Below are 16,122 nucleotides of genomic sequence, written 5' to 3'. Positions count from 1 at the left end.
GGCGGCACGGGGGGGGGGCTACACAATATTAGGCAGGTGGTTTTAATGTTGTGGCTGATTGGTGTATGCAGCTTCCACTCAATAAGCACCATAATTGAGTACACCCCCTCTGAAACCTAAAAAATTCAGCTTTATCTCTTTACAAATAAGACATATTTGGTGTTCATGTATAAAGTAATGTTTTACTCAAAACACAGTATCAAAAGAGATACAGAAATTGGATGGACTTGTGGCCTTAAATGTTCAGACCATCGCTGTAAGCTTTCATGATGAGCAATTTTTGCTAACAATTGCCAAGCACGTGCCTCAGAGCTGGCAAAAGCTGTGGGAAGCCAAACTGAAGTGACTGTTTCATCTCACACAGTAGGACACACTCTGCAAAGAAGTGGAATGCAAGGTTGTCATCCATGCATGAAGGCACTGCTGAACCCAAAGCATAAAAAAGCTTGTTTAGCCATTGCCAAGGCCCATACTGATAAAGGTGCAGACCTTTGAGAATCTATAAGCTGGTCTCATGAGCACAAAGTCACAAAGTTGTTTTTGTTTTTTGTATCTGATGGCATCATTAATTCACAGATGTTCTGCAAAATCTTAAAAGAGAAGATGCCACTCTCTCTCCCCACCCTGGGTTGTCAGGCACTTTTTAACCATGACAATGACCCTAAACATTATTCCAAAGCCATTGCGTCATTCCTATGGATAAACAATGTCACCCAACCTCAACCCTATTTGAGCACCTGTGGGGTGCAAGTCGAGCATCCCTCCCCCTTAAACATCAGAGTACTCAAGGAGGTCATAGTCCAGGAGTGGAAGAGGATAGATGTGAAGACTTTCTGAGTTCTACAGTATTACACACTATTTGAATTTATTCAAGGGTGCACTCATTTTTGCAACCCTTTACTTAAGCAAAGCTGCCTAATTTAATTATTTTACAGATATTGATAACTTATCTTTTGATTTTGTTATTAAGTATTTGTTTCATACATTTAAATTCTGAATTTTAATAATTTAGAAATAGAAATATATCTTTATGTTCATAAAGGGTGTACTCATTTATGCTGCATACTAAATATATATGTATGTATACACTGGTGGCCAATGGTTTGGAATAATGTTCAGATTTTGCTGTTTCAGAAGGAAATTGGTACTTTAATTCACCAAAGTGGCATTCAACTGATCACAAAGTATAGTCAGGACATTAATGATGTAAAAAACAGCACCATCACTATTTGAAAAAAGTACATTTTGATCAAATCTAGACAGGCCCCATTTCCAGCAGCCATCACTCCAACAACTTAACCTTGAGTCAGGGCTGGACTGGTAATCAGGCATACCGGGCATTTTCCCGGTCGGCCGTGAAACGTGAAACGGCCGCGATAAGCTAAAACGAGCTTCCGCGCTACGCACAACGGACCACAAAACAGCGCGGTGATATGCAGAAAAGGACAGCGAGTTTTGAGGAAAGAAGGCTATACAATACTTGAAATTGCAAAAACAAAAAAAATACGATTTCATACAAAGGTGTACATTACAGTCTTCAAAGACAAAGGACAACTGGCTCTAACAAGGACATAAAAAGATGTGGAAGGCCAGATGTACAACTAAACCAGAGGATAAGTACATCAGAGACTCTTGTTTGAGAAATAGATGCCTCACGTGTCCTCCGCTGACAGCTTCATTGAATTCTACCTACTCAACACCAGTTTCATGTACCACAGTAAAGAAAAGACTCAGGGGTGCAGGCCTTATGGGAAGAATTGAGAAGAAAAAGCCACTTTTGAAACAGAAAAATAAAAAGTAGAGTGGGCAAAGAAACACAGACATTGGACAACAGATAATTGGAAAAGAGTGTTATGGATCTTAACCTCATCGAGCTTTTGTGGGATCAGCTAGACTGTAAGGTACGTGAGAAGTTCCTGACAAGACAGCTGCATCTATGGCAAGTGCTACATGAAGCGTGAGGTGAAATGTCACCTGAGTATCTGGACAAACTGACAGCAAGAATGGCACAGATCTGCAAAGCTGTCATTGCTGCACATGGAGGATTGTTTTGATGAGAGCTCTTTGAAGTAGTTTAAGTTCTGGGAAAAAAAATTTTACTTGTAAGAGTAATTTTCTGCATTATTAATGTCCTGACTATATATTGTGATCAGTTGAATGCCACTTCGGTGAATAAAAGTACCGATATCTTTCCATAAGAGCAAAATCTGTACATTATTTGAAACTTTTGGCCACCAGTGTATATGTAGTATATATACAGTTTAAATAATTAATTATAATAATTTAAATAATAAAACAGTGCCTTATATACTGTAAGAATTTGGACAACACTTCAAAATGGCTCACAAAATTAGTGCAGAGAAGTCTTTATAAGCAATAGGGGGAAATTTCTACAGTTAGCATTTTCTGAGTCATAATTCCAAATTATTATTGTTATGGCAACCACAGGAGTTCAATATTTTTCATCAAAATCACATTAAGCTTACAATATTATTTTAAAGACTACAGATGCTAACAATAAACTACAGAAACTCCAAAAGAAGGTAAACAGCAGAATGGTGCAGTGTGAAGGGGAAGACTGTTGACATGTTGCTAAATCTCATCCATAATTTGCACAAATTCTACCACATTTGAGGTGTGAGCTTCAAACTGCATTATTATATAAATTAACAAACTGTTGAGTCAGATGTGTAAATGTTATGGTTTTGCAATACACTTTCAAACAGCTGGCACACAAGCCATCCAGATTCAGAGCTCCCTATTGACCTTAAATGGATGACTGGTGGAAAAAAACTTCAATCTAATACCTACAGCTGTAATTTTGTCAATTAGATTTGGCCTCTTTATAGATTCAGTCAAGAAGTTTGAATACCTGTAAGACTACCATTTAAAACATTTTGACTAGTCAGCTTTTTTATGGCAATGAAAACAAAAAGTGATAGATGTCAAAATAAACTTCTATGTCATCTGGGCTGTCATCTGTTATCTGTGAATTGATTGTCAGTCAAAGATCACACTGATGGAAGGCACATTTACTACTATCCACAGGTACAGTATATAATGACAAGGTATATTTTTCCAAATGTAAGACCACCAAAATGTTTTTGTCATCTTGGGTAACTGAGATAATATTTTGTGATCCATAATAATCAAGCGATTGGAAAACCCTTCTTTATCACACTGTTCAAATGTACTGCTTTCTGTACATAATGAAAACTTCCATATTTAATGAGGCAGGAGAAAAAGAGACAAACAGAAAGGGAATGGGAAGAAAGAGTGAAACTGGAGACAAACAGACAGAATAAGCAAGAAATGGAAGAGACAAACATGTGCATTGTGCAGCTGGGGTGTTGGGATGCAGACAAAGACAACAGGCTGTGCAAATATTTGAGGCACAGAATGCAAACAGCTGGCATTACACGGGAGTCTGTGATAGGGTCTGAGAGATTCAGAGGAACAGAGGGACAGAGAGAGTTAGACAGAAAGAGAGGATGAGATCATGGCCCTGTCTGTCACATGCTAACAGTAAGCACAGGGAAGCTGGCATTTTACACCTGCTGTAACTATCGGGACACTCTTTTAAAGCATCTAATTATTAAAAAAAAAAAACATTAAAGAGCCTATAACTATTCTTATAAATATAAAGTGCAAGTACATTCATAATAGGCCCATGTTCCATTCTCAAATAACAGGTAAAATGTATTATTTTATTGAATAATTACTAATAAATTAATAACAGCTCTACATGAACATCCTTGACTTTAAAGCTGCTGTGTGTATTTTCTGTGCCACAATAGACACTGAATGGAAATGAAAAAATAATGACTGTTTCTAAACAGGTTCCCTATCTGTCACACACTCGACGTGGTGTCGATGAGTTGACACTAAGGGTCACACTTGGGAGCCCAGACATCTCTGATCTTTGAGAAAAGGCCAATGGGAATTGGCGTGTTGGATTTGCATGCCACTACCCCGGAGATACGGGTATAAAAGGAGTGTCGCCACCTAATTGCGAGGACATGACCATGGCTACGTTGTGGTCGTGGCTCACCTTCGTAAGAGGGCAACCCAGCGGCTCCCTGACTCGGTCCTTCTACTTACGGGTATGAGGCAGGGTCGGTTATCATTGGGGGCGACATGGGGACATCAATGGGACCCTCTCCGTTGGGTATTTACCCCTCGGACCTCCCATTCCTCATCACGCTTGTATGCTCTGACCGAGCTATGGAGGGAGGTTGCCGCAATCTAGTTTGGGGCTCGTCAAGAAGATGAGTTATCGATCGCGGCATCGTAGGCTCGTCATGTCTGACGCTGAGGACTCAGCTGGACTCCCACCCTCAGGTGCGGTAGCTCAGTCGCATGCTAACGCAGAGCTGGCGGCCATGCTTGCCAGGGCAGCTACGAGTGTCGGGCTGGAGTGGAACCGTTCGCAGATCGCCGCTCACGGCCGCACTCTGCCTCATTCCTTTCTTCCCGGAGGTGCATGAAGAGCTCACACCTTCGTGGCAGGCACCTTTCTGTGCCCGCACATGGTCCGTGAGCTCCTCCACTCTACATTTGGCGGAGTCGCCCATGGCTCCCGTCCAGAGCCTGTAGGCTGATGTCGTCACTGATGGCTAAAGCCTACAGTGCTGCTGGGGCACGGCACTTCCGCCTTGCATGCCATGGCACTCCTGCAGGTGCACCAAGCCAAGGCACTAAGAGAACTACACGAGGGTAGTCCTGACCCGGGACCCGCCCTGCGAGTGACGAAGTTCACATCGCGTGCACTCAGTCAGGCGATTTCCACCCTGGTGATCCAGGAACGCCAACTTTGGCTCAACCTGGTCGAGTCGTGAGAGGCAGACGAGGTTCATTTCCTTGACGCCCCCAGCTCCCTGGTTGGGCTGTTTGGCGACACCGTTGGAGACTTTGCCCGGCAGTTCTCAATGGTAAGAAAGCAGACGGAGGCCATATAGCATATCCTGCCTCAGCGGAGCCACATACCCTGATTTTAATACTGATTTTATATTTTTCTGTTCCCTTGTAAATTGTTTTACTGTTTAAATATGGTTGAAATGCCTAAAATAGACTGTTTAATTACATGATCCCATCATGAGAACTTATTAAGGTTTGCGCCAATACAGAAAATGACTTTCAAAAATAAACCTACCCTGCGAAATATTCACAGGAGTAAAAAGTGGGACAATGATCCCTGGTCTCCTCTATAAGGGGCCGTTCTTCTCCTTGCTTTGCTCCTGCCTTTGCAAACACTTTTTCCTCCACTTTTTCCTTCCTTTCCTTATCTATCACCACCAAAGGCCCTCTTATCTATCTCCACCTTTCCCTCCCTAACCTTCCCTCCCTCCACCACCCTGTGCTCCAACCAACCATCCATTCATCCTTTGGCTGATACCAAGCCAGCTCTCCAATTTAATTCCCCATCTGTGAAATGCTTGAGATATTAGTCCAGAGATGAGATTCGTGACCCTGAATACGGGGGTAGAAGATTCAGTGAGGGGGGCAAGGCTGCTGGGGTCTCCATCCCAGGCTTAAGTCACGTCTCTGGGCTTGGCAAAGATGCTGCTCCCTCCCTACCTGCCCCTCCTAAAGTGCCTGGGCTATATATTTGCCCTCCGCCTTCTTCGTCTATGTGACCAGTGTCATCACCTTCCCCCTCCCAGAGCCAACACCATCTCCCTCTGTCTCCGCATCAAACCACGAGAGTTGGCACAGTGACATAGACATCCTGACAGAATGGAGAATGGGAAAAGTTTCAGCTAAAGAGAGGGAAAAAAAGTTCACTGACCTGGAAAGAGACGGCTCTGGAAATTCCCCCCCCCCCCATTCCCTTCCCCATCACACAAATTCACACGTTTGTTCATAGAGCATTTATTAGAAAAAAAGAGTACCTGTCAAGCAGCCTTTGTGTTTTTGTGGTGCTGAAGAGGAAGAGAGGAGACAGAGACGCAGAGAGATATCAGAGCTGAGAGACAGTTCTCTCTGGACTAGAAGCGTGTGCCACCATTTGAATATTCATAAAATTCATTACCCACTCTTCTTTCTCTTGTCCCTTATTTATATGGCATTTTCATTGCCTTAATTCCATTTACGCATTTCAGAGGAGGTGGACAGGATTGGAAGGTTTGGGGAGGTGCAAACAAACACACACCTACAGGGAAGTATGAGTGTGTACTTTCTAGGGCTTGGTATCACCAGTCACCTCACGATACAATACATATTGTGACACACGTCACGATTTGATATATTGCGATACATCATGATATCATGGTTTGATTTCAATTTTAATTTAAATTAATTTGAAATTAGTTATATAATTCAGATATAATGTCCATTTTGCTAGCATACAGTATAAAATCAATTATTTTTCAGCTAATCCTGTTATACTAATTTGTTAAATGGACAAATAGTATCAATTTTACAAATTATATTTTATCATTAGTTTTTCATCATTTTGGAGACATTTTAGCTTTTTTTTAAATGTAGTCCATGAATTACATTAATAAACATGGTGTATTGAAATTGCATATGTTTTATTGCATATATAGAGTATATTGTTACATGTTTGTTTTTTACATGCCTAATTTGTACTATTTCAAGTCAAGTCAAGTCAAGTGGTTTTTATTGTCGTTTCAACCATATACAGTTAGTACAGTACACAGCAAAACGAGACAACGTTCCTCCAGGACCATGGTGCTACATAAAAAACAACAAAGGACCAACATAGGACCACATGAGACTACACAACGAAATAAAATACCTATATAAACTACCTATATATACCTATATAAAGTGCACGTGCAAACATGTACAAAAAGTACAGGACAGTACAACAAATTACTGACAATGAACAGGACAATAGACAGTGCAGCACCGACCAGTACTCAGTAGTGCAAAAAGATGACAGTTTCTAAAAATGTAAACATAACATACTATGAGATAGTGTTCTATGCACATAGCAGTTATTGAGGTAGCAGACAGTTATAAAGTGACAGTTATTAAAGTGCAACTCAGGACACGTGTGTGTCAAACCAGTCTCTGAGTATTGAGGAGTCTGATGGCTTGGGGAAGAAGCTGTTACACAGTCTGGCCGTGAGGGCCCGAATGCTTCGGTACCTCTTGCCAGACGGAAGGAGGGTAAAGAGTTTGTGTGAGGGGTGTGTGGGGTCGTCCACAATGCTGGTTGCTTTATGGATACAGTGTTTTTTGTAAATGTCTTTGATGGAGGGAAGAGAGACCCCAATGATCTTCTCAGCTGTCCTCACTATCCTCTGCAGGGCTTTGCGGTCCGAAACGGTGCAAGTCCCAAACCAGGCAGTGATGCAGCTGCTCAGGATGCTCTCAATAGTCCCTCTATAGAATGTAGTGAGGATGGGGGTTGGGAGATGTGCTTTCCTCAGCCTTCGAAGAAAGTAGAGACGCTGCTGGGCTTTCTTGGTGATAGAGCTGGTGTTGAGGGACCAGGTGAGGTTCTCCGCCAGGTGAACACCAAGAAATTTGGTGCTCTTGACGATCTCCACAGAGGAGCCGTCGATGTTCAGCGGAGTGTGTTCACCTTGTGCTCTCCTAAAGTCAACAACCATCTCTTTTGTTTTGTCGACATTCAAGGACAGGTTGTTGGCTCTACACCAGTTCGTCAGCAGCTGCACCTCCTCTCTGTATGCTGACTCGTTGTTCTTGCTGATGAGACCCACCACGGTCGTGTCATCGGCGAACTTGATGATGTGATTCGAGCTGTGCATTGCTGCACAGTCGTGAGTCAGCAGAGTGAACAGCAGTGGACTGAGCACACAGCCCTGGGGGCCCCAGTGCTCAGTGTGGTGGTGGTGGAGATGCTGTTCCCGATCCGGACTGACTGAGGTCTCCCAGTCAGGAAGTCCAGGATCCAGTTGCAGAGGGAGGTGTCCAGGCCCAGCAGGTTCAGCTTTCCAATCAGGTGCTGGGGAATGATTGTGTTGAATGCTGAGCTGAAATCTATGAACAGCATTCGAGCGTATGAGTCCTTATTGTCTAGGTGGGTGAGGGCCAGATGGAGGGTTGTGGTGATGGCATCGTCCGTTGAGCGGTTTGAACGATCACGCAAACTGCAGTGGGTCTAGTGAGGGGGCAGCTGGGTCTTAATCTGCCTCATGGCGAGCCTCTCGAAGCACTTCATGATGATGGGTGTAAGTCGCGACGGGACGGTAGTCGTTGAGGCAGGACACTGAAGACTTCTTTGGCATGGGGATGATGGTGGTGGCCTTGAAGCACGTTGGAACGACGGCGCTGCTCAGAGAGATGTTGAAGATGTCGGTAAGAACATCTGCTAGCTGGTCTGCACATCCTCTGAGCACTCTGCCAGGAATGTTGTCTGGTCCAGCAGCCTTCCGTGGGTTGACTCTACGTAGAGTTTTCCTCACATCTGCCGTGGTAAGACAGAGCACCTGGTCGTTGGGAGGAGGGGTGGACTTCCTCGCCATCACGTCGTTCTGCACTTCAAACCCGGCGTAGAAGTCGTTCAGCGCATCTGGAAGGGAGGCATCTTTGTCACAGGCAACTGATGTTGTCCTGTAGTTGGTGATGGCCTGGATGCCCTGCCACATGCGCCGCGTGTCACCGCTGTCCTGGAAGTGACTGTGGATTCTCTGGGCGTGTCGGCGCTTTGCCTCTCTGATTGCCCGTAACAGTTTGGCCCTAGCTGTTCTTAGGGCTGCCTTATCGCTTGCTCTGAAGGCGAGTCTCGGGACCTCAGCAGCGTCGCACCTCCGCAGTCATCCACGGCTTCTGGTTGGGCGTGTGGTGATGGTCTTGGAGAAAGTGACATCATCAATGCACTTGCTGATGTAGCTGGTCACTGATGCTGTGTATTCCTCCAAGTTGGTAGAATCGCCATATGTTGCAGCCTCCCTGAACATGTGCCAGTCAGTACACTCAAAACAGTCCTGAAGAGCAGAGATGGCTCCTGCTGGCCAGGTTTTCACCTGCTTCTGAAGCGGTTTTGTGCATCTGACGAGCGGTCTGTATGCTGGAATTAACATAACAGAGATGTGGTCTGAGTAGCGAGGTGGGGCGGGGCTCCGCCCGTGCAGCGCCTGGGATGTTTGTGTAAACAAGATCAAGCGCGTTAAGCCCTCTCGTTGCAAAGTCCACATACTGATGGAATTTAGGGAGCACTGTCTTGAGATTTGCATGGTTGAAATCTCCGGCGACAATAAACAGTCCGTCGGGGTGAGCGTTCTGCAGTTCGCTCATAGCCCCATACAGTTCACAGAGCGCTTCCTTAAGCGTTAGCGCTGGGGAATGTAAACTCGGTTATGCAAACAGTGGTGAATTCCGTGGTAGATAAAAAGGTCTGCATCTAACAGTCACAAGCTCCAACAGCGATGAACAGTAACTAGAGACTAGCATAGAGTTCTTGCACCATTCCGTGTTGATGTAAACACACAAGCCACCACCGCGAGTCTTACCGCAGAGAGCTGTATTTCTGTCGGCACGAAGCGAGGCGAGCCCGTCTAGCTGAATGGCGGCATCCGAACTCTGTCGCTGAGCCACGTCACCGTGAAAACAAAGACGCAGCAGTCTCTAAACTCACGCTGCGTAGCCTGCTGGAGTCGGATATAGTCCAGTTTATTGTCCAGGGAGCAAACATTTGAGAGCAGGATAGGCGGGAGAGCCGGCCGGCTAGGGTTTGTTTTAGCCTAGCATGGACCCCGCCCTCTTTCCGCTTCGCTTTCGCACACCGCTACGATGTCCTCTCCTCGGCCACCGGCATCAGGCGACGCCGAGGGCTGGAGGCCTGGTCTCCGCAGCAAGCCGAGTGCGGCGTGGCGCCTCCTGCAGGTCATCATGCAGCTTGGTTTTTGCATGAGTCTTATATTTGAGTAGTGTCTGGCGATGGTAGACACGAACACTGGTTGTTCCGATGTCCATGTGTTGCAAAAGTCGGGCTTTTCTAACAAAAATAGCACCATTGTGGATCCGGAGTGGCCGCTGCGTGCTACCACGCCACCATCTTGGATCAAAACCCAAGATGTTTACAAGTATTTAGCTAGACATGTAGAACAAGTGTTAAAATGGTACTGTTTCTTTAATTGATCATAATGTACAAAGACATGGTAACAATAGAGTGCCGAAGTTATGACGTCACTTTGTAGGCCAAAACGCGGAAGTGAGTTAGCATTTTAGCACTTCCGGTTCCCTCACCCTAAAGTCTATGGGTTTTTTGAATGGGTTTTTGCTAAATCGCCTGAAATAAGGTCTGTGGTTAACAAAGCCTCTAAATATTTCCACGTTTTGATCTATGAAATAAAACACACCAGTTATAACCTGCTTGTGGTTTTTTAAACTTTATTGTGTCTTAAAAACGGTGATTGCTAACAAGTTGCTAAAAGGGACTACATCCTTTGGCGGGGACTTTAGACGTCATCATGACAAATAGGAAATCTCTCACTAGTCCGCGTTTCAGCCTCACGTTCTTAGAAGTTTACCTTTTCATCTCTCCCTAGTTTTACTTACCGAGACTCGATAAACCTTGTCCCTCATGCTGGCCCTTACAAGTAAACCAGCATCTAATCTGCACTGTTCTACATGTCCAGATTTATAGTGGTTCTCTCCTCGATCTATGGTTTTTCTATCGTCTAAGATTGACATAAGACATAAGATTGGAAATTGATACGGCCATAGCTAACGTTAGTGCTTATGAGATGGTAAAATCGCGGGTTTTTTTCTGGCGAATTAGCAAATGGTATGCAAACATACAATCAAACATAATACTGTGAAAGATAATCTTTAAAGTTTATTTGGGACAATGATCAGGCATAATAATCTTAATCACAAAGAAAATAATATTAAGGTTTATATAAACTAACAAAATAATAAACAAATAAATAAAACATTAACAAAAGATTTTAAAAAAATCTCAGAGAGACACGCGTAAACAAAATTAGTTTCTAACATTTTTGGAAAAAACGAATGGGCAATATTTCTCATGAAAAAGTGGATAAGTGTTCATACACAGCGCAGATCATAATGAGCGAGCGTGTTTTTTAAATAAAGTTTGAGGAAGCTTGATGATGACGTTGATCCGCAACCATGGTGTGCTGTAGTCCGTTTATAGCCTACCGTTAGCATTTTATATCTGACGGCTTTATTTAGGCTTCAAAATGTATAAATTTTGGATTAACTTGTAAATATTATCTTGATAGACAAAACGTGTAAGGGTCACAACTCTTTGTTGAACACAGATCTTATTTTTTGCGATTTTCCAAAAGTCTAAGGGGAAAATGCATAGCTTTTCGATCGAGGTAACCCATGCGCCGCTAACTTCCGAATTGTCCTACAAAGTGACGTCATAACTTCGGCACTCTATTGGGACTCAGAATAGGAGTCAAATTCACAGATTTGTACCGTTTTGTCACTGCCAGCGGCTGTGCATTGTTAAACAACGTCAATGGTTAAGAGCGCTAACATCCTTGTGATTGATTACAGCAACAGCCAATCGCGTGCTTGGCACGTGCACAGTGTGAAGAGGCACTTGTGAAACTTCTCATTCAAAAACAAACTGAATGACCTGGTACATGTACCGGCTGACTGAATGAGAGTGGAATGTTGTTTGTTTACTTCAGCAAGAGTACCAATATTTTTCTACTTAAGTAAAAGTACTGCTACTGAAGACATAATTCTACAAGCAGAAGTACTGAGAAATATTATGACTCAAGTAAGAGAAAATATGTAGTTCGCAAAAAAAAAGGATACACAAGTAATTACATTATGAAAATTATAAGTTACTTTATGAAAATTATATTATGTATACAGTAGTATATACGCTTCCATTTTTAGAATACAAAGACATTTTCATTCTTGAAAGAAATTGATGCTCCCTTTCACCAAGGATACATTAAATTGATCAAAAATACTGCCAAAATCATTCATTACAAATTATTATTAAGGTTTGAAATAATTGTTTTAAGTGGTATTTATTCAAATGTTTATTTACCCGTGATAGAAAACATATTGTGTCACCAATTCCTTACAAAAGCATTCAAAAGTGCTAATTTGGTACTCAAGAAAATGTTCTGAACAATTTAAAATGGTTGTGCTACCATGCGGAAATCACAATACATTGGAGTTTTTCCCCATTTGCTGAGACATTGAGTTCCCCTTCTGTCACTAACTTAACGTTGTGTCGATTGTAGTGACACAAGGACGCAAGGGGTCTCTTCTGAGAGCCTCGCGTACCTCTGAACTTGAGAAAAGGCCAATGTCAAGTTGGCAGACAGAATTTGCATGCCCGCCCCCGGACATACAGGTATAAAGGGGAGCGGGGGAGCGAATGTCAGACAGATTCTTTCTTCGGAGCCAAGCGGTTGTGCTACAGTAAAGCTGAGTCCACCACTGTTCCACTCACCTCTACTGGTGATAAGCACTGCTGTTCTACGGTGCATTCCAGCAGCTTTCTCCTCTCTGCACGCTGTGCAGTCTACGCCCCTGTGTGCTTCGACAGCGCTTTCATTTCCTGAAAGAGTGTTTCTCCTCCTAAAAGAGTTTATTACCTCTAAAAGAGTTTGAGTTTCAACTCATAAAAGAGCAATACACAGCAGGCGTTGAACGTCCTTTTCAGGACGCGTCTTTTTCAAGATGCCCATCCACCTCAGTGTAGTTCCTGGATGCGGTCGATTTCTCTCCACTTCTGATGGTCATAAAATGCTGCCTCGTGTGCCTGGGCTGTGAACACACGCAGGCAGCATTTTATGAATGGTTCATGTTCTCAGTGTGAGAACATAGCCATGGCAACATTGTGGTCGCGGCTTTCTTTTCTCACGAGAAAAAGCCACTTCAGCCGCCCCCCACATCGTTCCTTCTTCCTACGGGATTGTCGCCCCGCAGGCGGTGTACGCCCCCCCGTCTTCGGGACTCCCTCTAGGACCCGTGAAGCTCCTAGGCGCCCCTGAGACGGAAGACCTGGGCAGTCAGATGTTGGAGCTGGTACCAAGACCCCTCCGTCCCCTGGTGGAGGGCCGGGAGGAAAAACCTTGTTTTCCTTATTCTTCGTTGCCACACCCCCTTCGGGCTGCGCAACCCACATAGTTAATAAAAGAGCGATTTCCTCACTTCCTGGTTCATCTAGCCATCTAGCCAAAATCTTTCAGTCCCAGCTCCCTGGACGCAGTCATCTTGCCTCCGGAGCCACAACTGTCCAGCCAGCAGGCCAGCGCTGACGAATTCTGAACATGCACCTACAGGACCTCCTCCTCAGTCTCTAACCCCCGCCGGATGCGCGGCTCAAGGTAAGTGCTTTGAGTCTTTCTCAGCACCCAAGCCTCGGGCGTGAACGTCGTTATCCAACCCGCTGCTCCACTGCATGCGCAGCGGAAATGCCAGCACCTTACATACAGAGGTTACAACGCTAATCAGAGAAGCATTAGAGCCTGTCCCTGCAGCCGAGATGGAGAAGGGTCTCTAAAGCCCTTACTTCATCATACCCATGGTGGGTTGTGGCCAATCATGGACCTGCGAGTTCTCAACCGGACTTTACACAAACTCCCCATTCAGAATGCTCATGCAGAAACAAATTTTAACCTGCATTTGCATTAGATTGGTTCACAGCGGTAGACCTGAAGGACGCATACTTCACGTCTCCATTCTGCCTCGGTGTCGACCCTCCCTACGGCTTGCGCAAGGCATATCAGTACAAGGTCTTCCCCGTCGGCTTGTACCTGTCCCCACGCATCTTCACCAAGGTCAAGGCTCCTGAGGGATATGGCATCCTCGGCCGCGGTCGCGCCGCTCGGGTCCATGCATATGAGACCACTTCAGCACTGGTTTCAGACTTGAGTCAGGGACGGGGCACCCTCTGGCTGCGCCAAGACCTCTGGAACCTCCATGTGTGGCCCCTGGACGGGACGCGGAAGACTTAAGTGCTCTACCACCTACAGTCGTAGACCCGATCAACCAAGCCAGAGCTCTTCCAGGCAGCTTTACACCCTCAAGTGGTGTCTGTTTGCAAATTGGTGCTCTTCCAGATCTGAAGACCTGCAGAGATATGCAGTTCAGTCAGTGCTTTCATTCCTGCAGGAGAGGTTGGAGGGGAGGCTGTCCCCCTTCACCTTGAAGGTGTATGTTGCTGCTATCGCAGCCCATCACGACGCATTGGACGGCAAGTCCCTTTGTAAGCACGACTTGATTATCAGGTTCCTTAAGAGGCGACCAGAGGTTGAACCCTTCCTGGCCAAGCCTGTTCCCCTCCCGGGGTCTCTCAGTGGTCCTCTCAGCCCTTCAGAGACCCCCCTTTGAGCCACTTGATTCAGTCGACCTCAAAGCCCTCTCCTTGAAGACGGCCCTCCTGATCAAGCTTGCTTCCATATAGAGGGTTGGGGACCTGCCTGGAGCTTTATAGGGATTCATAAAAAGATCACAGCTTTATAGGGATTAATAATCACACTGGGCCATGGAGCAAACTGCTTATCTGGAGGTGAAAAACTACCGTCAAAAACAGAAATGCCAAAATTAAAATTTGATTTAAATGGACGCATGTGTTTTTGCTTAAATATTACGCTTGTTGTATAAAATTGTGCCTTGAAAAGAGTGGGAACCCTTTCTTGGCATTTTATGAATCGACATTGGGATCGTACAAATGAAGATTAAGTAGAAAATCAATATTATTGTCTGGCCCTACATCCAAATTCTAAGAGAAGTCCAGCATGTCCGTGAGAGAAACCGTAAATCCTGCAGGATTAGTTTGTCTCTTTCTGGCCTCATAGAAGCTGCTCAGACTGCACTGAAAATATAACAATATATCACGATACATGGACCTAAGTAAGTATCAATACGATATTGTGAGAAAAAGTAGCGCAATATAGATATTTGATTGTATCGACACAGTCCTAGTACTTACAAGCACAAACACATCCAGATTAATAACATAGTGCCACAATCACAGGGAGTCAAAGTCGTGCTGGACTTTATTTCCCCTCTGAGGGCCAGTTGAGATTTGCCTGCCACATACTCTAGCTAAATCTCACAGCCACTTGACCCCAGCAATCATCTCTGTATGCAAGTATGTGTATCTCTCACGGGCACTTCTGTCATCACCGTTTCAGTAATATAAGATAATTAGATCCTCATTACTTCCAACATCCTTCTCTCTATCTCTTTCTTCCTCTGTCCAAACCTTTTTGCTTATTTCAAACGCAACTACGTCTCCACTGAATGTGATGCTGAAAAACTAGAGCACTCAAAGCTCTCTGTGCTACAAGCATGCAAAGTGACAGCTTTGTTGATTATAAAAATGGTATTCTAGGTTGTTGTGCTACCCATTTGTGTAGATGGGGGATGTGTCCCAATTTGCATACTTAATATAGTGTTCTAGAGTATGCACTGAATCTATGTCCTTTGCTGGTGATGGAAAAGGTATTTTTGATTGTATTTTAGGCTTTTTAGTTTTTTTAGGCTATTTTATATGACAGTTTAGGGAAAGAGGAAGATGAAGGAGAAAGGGGTTTGGATCAGGACAAGACCCCAGTCAGAGTCAAACCTGGGTTTCTGTGAGCCAATGACGTATATGGCATGAGCTACCCTGCCACTGCTCTGATGGAAAAGCTATTTTGAGTTTGCAGTAAGACAGTATGTCAATGTTGGGCAAACTACCATATACTAAAACTGTCCTCTTGTTCAGTGCTCTTTGCATTTGCATGTGCATTAGCACCTAACTAAATTAATTATCTTAGAATTCATTGTTACTTACAGTTTAGGTTTGTACATTTAAAAGATGCTGTGGCAGTTTTTGCCTCACATTACTTGCCACTTTTCTACAACTGAAAAAAATTAAAAGAGAACTACCACTAACTACTCAGCTCAGTCCAAATTTGCTGAGTCCAAATTTGTGTAATGTCAGATTATGTACTGTATTTGTAGAACGTACTTCTCAGCCTTTAATAGTACATTCTTTATGCAGGTGAGCCATTTGTACATATTCCATGATATACAGTACTTCATACATGAACATGGGCTTTTAACTGTGACCCCAATATAAGATGAAAAATCAACTGCCTTAATTGGTATAGCACTTACAGTTGAAAAGAGCTGCCCAACTCGCAGTTCTCAGCCATTTTTTATTATGTGTTTTGAATGAGATATCTCCTCAGC

Source organism: Xyrauchen texanus, chromosome 8 (genome assembly GCF_025860055.1).
Source record: "Xyrauchen texanus isolate HMW12.3.18 chromosome 8, RBS_HiC_50CHRs, whole genome shotgun sequence".
In the NCBI taxonomy this organism is placed as follows: domain Eukaryota; kingdom Metazoa; phylum Chordata; class Actinopteri; order Cypriniformes; family Catostomidae; genus Xyrauchen; species Xyrauchen texanus.
This window is presented reverse-complemented; position numbering follows the sequence as displayed.